Here is an 8,963-nt window from a genome sequence, read left to right as displayed (position 1 = left end):
ATTTGTTGATTGGCCCAAACTATATATTAGAATGTGTTTGTATATGATCGTATGAGCATAGAAGAAAGGGTGGGAGAGGTCAAACACCAAACTGTTAACACAAATTCATTGATTATCCAGGGCAGTCATTTTTAAATGTGACTTCATAGTGAAACTTTAAAAACTACAGAGATTTAATTAGACTAAGGTCTGGTATGGGCATCAGAATTTTTTTTAATTCACTGTTTTTTAGAATTCAAGTATAATGAACATACAGTGTTACGTTAGTTTCAGGTGGGCGTCAAAATTTTTAAAACTTCTTTATGTGAACCTAATATGTTGAGAACCATTGGTCTAGAGGATCAGCTTGACTGGAGTGATTTAAAATATGTTTCTACAGGAACCCTCTTGCACTGTTGGTGGGAATGCAAACTGGTGCAGCCACTCTGGAAAACAGTGTGGAGGTTCCTCAAAAAAATTAAAAATAGACCTACCCTATGACCCAGCAGTAGCACTGCTAGGAATTTACCCAAGGGATACAGGAGTGCTGATGCATAGGGGCACTTGTACCCCAATGTTTATAGCAGCACTCTCAACAATAGCCAAATGGTGGAAAAAGCCTAAATGTCCATCAACTGATGAATGGATAAAGAAATTGTGGTTTATATACACAATGGAGTAGTACGTGGCAATGAGAAAGCATGAAATATGGCCCTTTGAAGCAACGTGGATGGAACTGGAGAGTGTGATGCTAAGTGAAATAAGCCATACAGAGAAAGACAGATACCATATGGTTTCACTCTTATGTGGATCCTGAGAAACTTAACAGGAACCCATGGGGGAGGGGAAGGAAAAAAAAAAAAAGAGAGGGGCGCCTGGGTGGCGCAGTTGGTTAAGCGTCCGACTTCAGCCAGGTCACGATCTCGCGGTCCGTGAGTTCGAGCCCCGCCTCAGGCTCTGGGCTGATGGCTCGGAGCCTGGAGCCTGTTTCCGATTCTGTGTCTCCCTCTCTCTCTGCCCCTCCCCCGTTCATGCTCTGTCTCTCTCTGTCCCAAAAATAAATTAAAAACGTTGAAAAAAAAAAAAATTAAAAAAAAAAAAAAAAAAGAGAGAGGTTAGAGTGGGAGAGAGCCAAAGCATGAGAGACTCTTAAAAAATGAGAACAAACTGAGGGCTGATGGGGGGTGGGAAGCAGGGGGAAGGGGGGTGATGGGTATTGAAGAGGGCATCTTTTGGGATGGGCACTGGGTGTTGTATGGAAACCAATTTGACAATAAATTTCATATATTGAAAAAAATATGTTTCTACACATATGAGTACATATATTCAGCACTCAGTCAAGACTTCCATAATTGGGGCGCCTGGGTGGCTGTCGGTTGAGTGTCGGACTTCGGCTCAGGTCATGATCTCGCAGTCTGTGAGTTCGAAACCTGCATCAGGCTCTGTGCTGACAGCTCAGAGCCTGGAGCCTGCTTCCAATTCTGTGTCTCCCTCTCTCTTTGCCCCTCCCCCGCTCATGCTCTGTCTCTCTCTCTCTTTCAAAAATAAATAAACATTAAAAAAATTTAAAAAAAAAGACTTCCATAATCAAAAATGCACTTTGACCTGGCTTAGTCACATGAGAGAAAAGACAGCTTGGCTTAAAAATATACCATACATGATCTATAAAAGTGAGTGAATAAAAATTTCACATATATACTTCCTATGTTACATTGCTACACACATATACACATACATATATATATATATTTATTTGACATTTGATTATGGATTCCTATGTCCTCTTCCTATGAAGAGACTACATTATTATTTTGGAAACCAGACATTTAAGTGTTTTTGTTTGTATTCTGTTTCTTTTCTTTTTTCATAAGACATCAACAGCAGGAGAAGGTTTCCCGGTGCAGTCCTGGTATTTGACACCAGAGGGATCTGATACAAAAACAGTATTTATGAAGCTTTGATAAAAGGGATATGGGTGGATGTTATCTGATCATCACTAATTAGGATTCCAGGTTCCCTTTCCCTTTCCTGCGGAATATCTAGTTTACTTGTTGTTTCTCAAAGCCAAACAACCCAAAATAGACATGGGACTGTGGATAGACGAACTTGAATTAGGTTTCATAAGGGGCAGGTTAACTGAGGAACTTAGGTAAGTGAGCCAGGAAGTCCTTGGTCTTGTCCTAGAAACCCTGGAAACCGTGGGTTAGGACCTAAGTTTGCTCAAACCTAGAGAACAGTTTAGGCTAAGGGACCGATGGCGTATTCCTTCCCCCATTCCAAGTTTGGAAACTTCGCTTATTACTTCTCTGCTTTGATCTGGATTCTGTTTAGTTAGAGTCTGATTTGGTGATTCAACGGCGTATGAAACATTGAGGTTGGAAGCCCACACCTGCACAAGATCTACACAATGATTTGAGTGATAGCAAGTATTGGCAGAGGGTAAATGTTCTGTATGGGAAAGGGGCAGGCTAGTCCCTTCAGTTTCTGGGACACTCCCTCACTATCTGATTTTCAGAGCCCTTCAGGTGTGCAATGTTACTAAGAAGTGGATGGGCACTCGGCAACAAAGCTGAGATGTATTCAGTGATGTGCTGGGCTGGCTCATAAGAGATGACAGTTAACATTTTCAAGGGTTTGGCTTGTTTTTTTTTCAATTTTGTTTTCAAATTAAAAAAATTTTTAGTGTTTATTTATTTTTGAGAGAGAGAGAGAGAGAGAGACAGAGCAGGGAGACATAGAATCTGAAGCGGTTCCAGGCTCTGAGCTGTGAGCACAGAGCCTGACGCGGAGCTCGAACTTGTGAACTGCGAGATCATGACCTGAGCTGAAGTCGGACGCTTAACCTACTGAGCCACCCAAGCGCCTCAGTATTTTGCTTGTTGATTGTCAGATGTGGACATTCTTACCAATTATGTAAACTTGCAACTGATTATATGAATTAAATCATATTGAATTATATTAAAAACAAAAACAATAAGTACTATTCCTTGTCACTTAATGATTTTACTGTGTTTGCCTATTAGCTGTGTGTCTATTGTGTCTGCATTATAGAAATCCTATATAATGGCGTAACACTCACCTTTTCCTAACTGTATTCAGTGACATCATGTCGGTAGCTTGAAACTGGCTACTCGGAGCCATAAGGCAACAGGAAGGCCACCTGGAGGCTATCCAAGCCAGTCCCTCCCTCCCCAAATTCATACAATGGACCCTCTTCACCTACTTAATTGCCTGTAACTGACTACAAGAATGGCTCCGTGTCAGAAAATGGTTAGGTCATATGATTTGGCTTACTCAACACGGACACCTAGGAATGTCTGGAGCCCAGAATGGACTGCCTCTCCTAACAGCCATGGATACAAGAGCTCAGCAAAAATCAGTGAAAACGTACTGAGAGTGAAAACGGACTCTCAGAGTATTATATATTCTGTCATCTGTAAATTCTACACTACGCATCTTTTGATCCAATAAACTCTTAATAAACACACACACACACACACATACACATACACACATTTCTTTAGAGAGCTGTCAGCAGTTACTAGCATACCACTGGATGCCTTCCATTGTAGAGTTTCTTCTTAACATAACCTGGGCTTAGAGGTAAGGGTTCAGGAACAACATGGGAAGGAGGGAATTGCTCAAGGGTTTCTGGATCACAAACCTTGAAGAATTCAGAGGAAAATGATCTTCGTAAGTGAGGCCGAGGCCCAACACGGGCAATAGAAGATCCTATTAGTATGTAGGAAGGCAATCTGAGATGTGTAAATTTCCCAACTTTGATATCCCTCAACGGATAGGGGGTCTCTTGGAGACATTAGCATAGATATCACTCTGAAAGCCAGAGCTGCCTGCAAGTCATAGCCACAGGAGAGAAGCAGGGGGGCTGGATGAAAGAAAGTGGAGTCTCCCTTAATTTCCCTCCCTTTCCTTTCCTGCAAAATATCTAATTTACTTGTTAAAGCCAACCTCACATTGTTTATCCAGGCTGTCTATTTTTTGGTCCTAATTGATACTCATTAAAATCAAAATAAAATTACAACTGCAAAACTTGGCTGGGGTTTTGATTCGCTGCCAGCATGCCCGCAACCAATAAGACTTACTATATTAATGCTTGCGTTTTGAAACTCCAGGTATTTTAATAGTGAACGAATGTGAAAAAAAGAAAAAATGGTGCCCTTGTTCTAAAATTTCTCTCCAGCTTCTATTACGGAACATAACAAAAATAGAGCCTAGTTCTTTTTTTTAAATTTTTTTAATGTTTACTTATTTTTGAGAGAAAGACAGAGCGTGAGCAGGGGAGGGGCAGAGAGAGAGGGAGGCACAGAATCGGAAGCAGGCTCCAGGCCCCGAGCCGTCAGCACAGAGCCCGGTGTGGGGCTCGAACTCACCGACTGTGAGATCATGACCTGAGCCAAAGTCGGGCACTCAACTGACTGAGCCACCCAGGCGCCACAAACAGAGCCTAATTCTTAATCGAGACTGAAGCTCTTTCATTAACAATCAAAAAATTAACTTGGTATGGGTGAATAACTGATACGAACTTGGAATGGCTAAAACAATTGTTTAGCGTTTGGTGCTAATGAGGCTAGACTCCTGGGTTCTGTCCCCCTGTAGACTGGTTACCTTTACCTGGATGAAAACTCTGATCCACAATTAGGAAGGCCATCTTGCAGGTGCAATAACTGAACACTGGGGACGGGGCAAGAGTTTGTGAATGGGTCAAGGCAGATCAACTACCACCACTCCTAGAAAATAATTCAAAAGTACATCTTTTACTGAGAGTAGGTCATTAACGTACACACCCTTCCATTTGCCATCATACACCCAGCTGTGTCACTGAATTGAGCGAAAAGCTAAGTCTTAAATCTCGTCCAAAGCAGATTGTTGGAAGAATCGAAAGTTCATGAGGTGGGGTAGAAAGAACATATTACTTTGATGTGGATGTGGGGCTTCCGCCATTGATGAGGTTCGTGTTTGTTACTATATACTAGACGTAATACTAAGTGCCTTCCATTTTCTCATTTAATCTTAAAAATCCTATGATGTAGATGCTTCTGCAGCTCCATTTCCTGGACAAGAAAAAGGTAAGCAGGGCACCTGCTATCCCACGGGTGAACTGGCGTTTGAACCCAAGTCTGTAGAGTTTCCAAACCCGCAGCCTTACCCATTCTACGATGCTATTTCCACACCAGCTACCTTGTGTTTAAGGGAGAGTTGATTAATGTCTCCCAGGTCTTGGTTTTCTCTCTTTTATAAAGGTGATCATAATGCCTGTGCTTCCACGGGTAGGGTACTAGGATCACGAGATAATGTAGATGCTTTGTAAAAAGTTACACAAGTGTGAAGTATTATAATTCTAACTTTGGCACGAATCCTAAAGAGAACATTAGATAGCAAGACTATCATTTAAGTGCAATGTAGATAACTGTCAGCGTGTATCCTGGGCCAGTGTTTCTGATTTATTCATCTGTTCATTTTTTTTGAACAGGTGTCGATTGGGCCACTAAGTAAGAGAAAAAGACTTGGCTTTGGGGTCGATCAGTTTGGAGATTGTGGGAATCAACTCTTAACTGTCTCTTGGTTGCTGTCAGAACTTGTCAGACAGATCACTCAAACTCTCAGAGCCTGAATGACAACAGCGACTTCAGAGGGTTGTGGCCAGGATTCATCAAGATGATCTAGGTGCTCAATACACATAGGTTTCTTTGCCTACCCCTAACTCTTGCTAAATGAGGGTAATATGAAGTTTACAAAGTAAATAAACGACCAAGCCCTAACTTTCAATTGAGTAACTTTCAATTGAGTAAACTCCTAACTTTCAATTGAGTAAAAATACCCTGGCACCTGAGTGCCTCTGAATAATGACAGTGTGTGGTCTTCCTGTCCAAGCTTTAGAGGAACGGACGCCTAACAGTTTTACAAATGCGGTTTGGAGATGCAGTTGTGAATCGGGCTTTGCTGAATCTGGACAGATGATTTCACAGCCATTTTCCCATTTTATAATTGAGGTGTGCCACACGTGAACCATTCCCCTTGCAAAATGTCCTCGTGTTTATCGTATGAGCGTGCAAATCTCAACCTGGCTCTTGTCCTCTTTGGCTTGTGGACACCAAAGGTGGACACGTACAAAAGTTGAAGGAGGTAGAAACGTAACCTAGAATTACTCCACGGTGAGTGATACAGAGAATGACAAAAGCATTTCAAAGAGAAGGCTGTTTTTTGGTTCTAGAAATGTCTCGGGGGAGATTGTGAATGTCCATTTGAGTATAATGAAAAGGAAGGACATCCTAGGCAGAGATCAAAATGTGAGCAAAGGTCTGGGTGGAGGAATCTGCAGGGCGCATTTAATTAGTAATTAGTCTAGCCGAGTGCCAGGGGCCAGTTGAAGACCTCGGGGAGATTAGGTTGGAAAGAAAGATTGGCATGGCACAGAAGGTCTTGAATGTCATATTAAGAGTTTGAATTTTATCCTACAGAGGACGGTGACCATCTGAGGCATTGGTAGCAGGGGAGTGCCATGAACGCAGAGGCGAGATTTATCTGTGGTGTGATAACAAGGAGAAAGACTGGAGCTAGGATACTAGTTAAAAGTTTATTTCAATAAGCTGATAGGATGATGGCCAAAAGGACATAAATCAGAGTAACGAAAGAGGTAGGATAGAACGTTTTGGTGAGTTAGAGACAGGAAAACTCAAAGATGATTTTTCAAGTGGGTAGCAATTAGATTAGTGATAATATGACAAAAATGGAACAATAATGAAATGGAGTTGGGGGAGGGAACTAGTAGGGTACTTTGAGATCGTGAACTTGCTTCTAGACTTAAGATTTTTCATGTAATGGTAGGGCACCTGGGTGGCTCGGTCAGTTGAGCCTCTGACTCTTGGTTTTGACTCAGGCCATGATCTCATGGACCGTGAGATAGAGTCCCCCGATTGGGTTCTGTGGTGGCAGCTCAGAGGCTGCATGGGATTCTCTGTTTCCCCCTCTCTCTGCCACTCCCCAGCTCACACACACTCGTTCTCAAAATAAATAAATAAACATTCAAAACATAAAGGTGGCAAGTAGAGAAATCTGAATTATGGTGGTGTTTAAGACCCTTGTGTGCCAGCTTGAAACTGTGAAGCTATGAGATTCTGAATAATTTAGACCCCAAACCCTCTAAAATATAAAAGCTAACCTGTCACTAAATTCTTCAGATTTGATTTTATTATCTTAATGAACGGGAGAAGGAATTTAATGTCTCATGTAAGGAAAAATAACGGTTTTTAAAAATCAGTAATGATCTCTGAACTTACCTGGTACGATTTTATAAAACTGAGGAATAATTCACATACTGTAAAAATCTAATGATGAATTTTTGTGCGCACACTCCCCAACCCCCCAATCCACACCCACACGACCGCCAAGATCAAGCTCACAGAACATTTCCAGCATTGCAAAACTGCTCTAGAAAGCTCTTTTCCAGACCATAACCAAGGATGACCACTGTTTTGACCCGATCCACATGGATTATTTTTGCCTGCTTTGAACTTCATAATAATTGGATCATAATCTACACACACACACACACACACACACACATTTAAATATTGTATTATTTATTTATAATTTTTTAAAATGTTTATTTTTGAGAGAGACAGAGTGTGAGCAGGAGAGGGGCAGAGAGAGAGGGAGACACAGAATCCGAAACAGGCTCCAGGCTCTGAGCTGTCAGCACAGGGCCTGACTTGGGGCTCAAACCCATGAACTGTGAGGTCATGACCTGAGCCGAAGTCGGACGCTTAACTGACTGAGTCACCCAGGAACCCCTAAAGATTTTATTTTTAAATAATCTCTACTCCCATTGTGGGGCTTGAACTTACAACCCCAAGGTCAACAGCCACACGTTCCAGTGACTGAGCCAGGCATATATATATATATATTTAATATTTACATACTTTTGTTTAATATTTTATATTTATACACGTGTGTGTGTGTGCGTGTGTGTATTCTTATTCTTTTGGTCCAAATACATTTCCCCAACATTTTATTAACAGAAATTTTAAATATACACCAAAGTGGAAATAATTTTCCAATGTACATCCATATGCTTACACCCAAATTCTACCATTAACATTTTATTGTAGTGTGTACTCTTTGAGGTTTAAATTTATCATCTTGCTTTTTGTTCTTTATTCATATCATCTCCTCTTTCATACTTTTTCTCTTCTCTGCTAGTGTTTTTGATTATTCTTTATGATTTTGTTTTACATTTTATTTCTATTATTGACTGATCACCTATACTTCCCTTTCTATTAGTTTTTCCACAGTGTATTTTCTTTTATTTTTGTTTATTTTTTTTAACATTTATTTATTTTTGAGAGACAGAGAGAGAATGTGAGCTGGGGAGGGGCCGAGGGAGAGGGAGTCACAGAATCCAAAGCAGGCTCCAGGCTCTGAGCTGTCAGCACAGAGCCCAATGCGGGGCTTGAACCCGTGAACCATGAGATCGTGACCCGAAAGGCTCAACCAACTGAGCCACCCAGGTGCCCCTCTACAGTGTATTTTAATATTTAATTTACTAAGTCTACTTTTTTTTTTTTAACGTTTATTTATTTTTGAGACAGAGAGAGACAGAGCATGAATGGGGGAGGGTCAGAGAGAGGGAGACACAGAATCTGAAACAGGCTCCAGGCTCTGAGCTGTCAGCACAGAGCCCGACGCGGGGCTCGAACTCGCGGACTGTGAGATCATGACCTGAGCCGAAGTCAGCCGCTTAACCGACTGAGCCACCCAGGCGCCCCAACTTTTAAATAACATTAAACTAGTTCGTGTATAATATAAAACCCTTAGTCCAGTATGCTTCAATTTCTCCTCCTATTCTTTGTGGTATTGGTGTTACACATTTTACTTCTGGCAATGTTATAAACCCCTTAATATGTTGTCATTATTTTTACTTTACATTCAGTTATCTTTTAAAGAAGTTTAGAAAATGATTTTTA

This window comes from Neofelis nebulosa, chromosome 10, assembly GCF_028018385.1.
Source record: "Neofelis nebulosa isolate mNeoNeb1 chromosome 10, mNeoNeb1.pri, whole genome shotgun sequence".
Classification (NCBI taxonomy): Eukaryota; Metazoa; Chordata; class Mammalia; order Carnivora; family Felidae; genus Neofelis; species Neofelis nebulosa.
The sequence above is the reverse complement of the archived record's forward strand: the minus strand, read 5'-3'. Positions refer to the sequence as shown.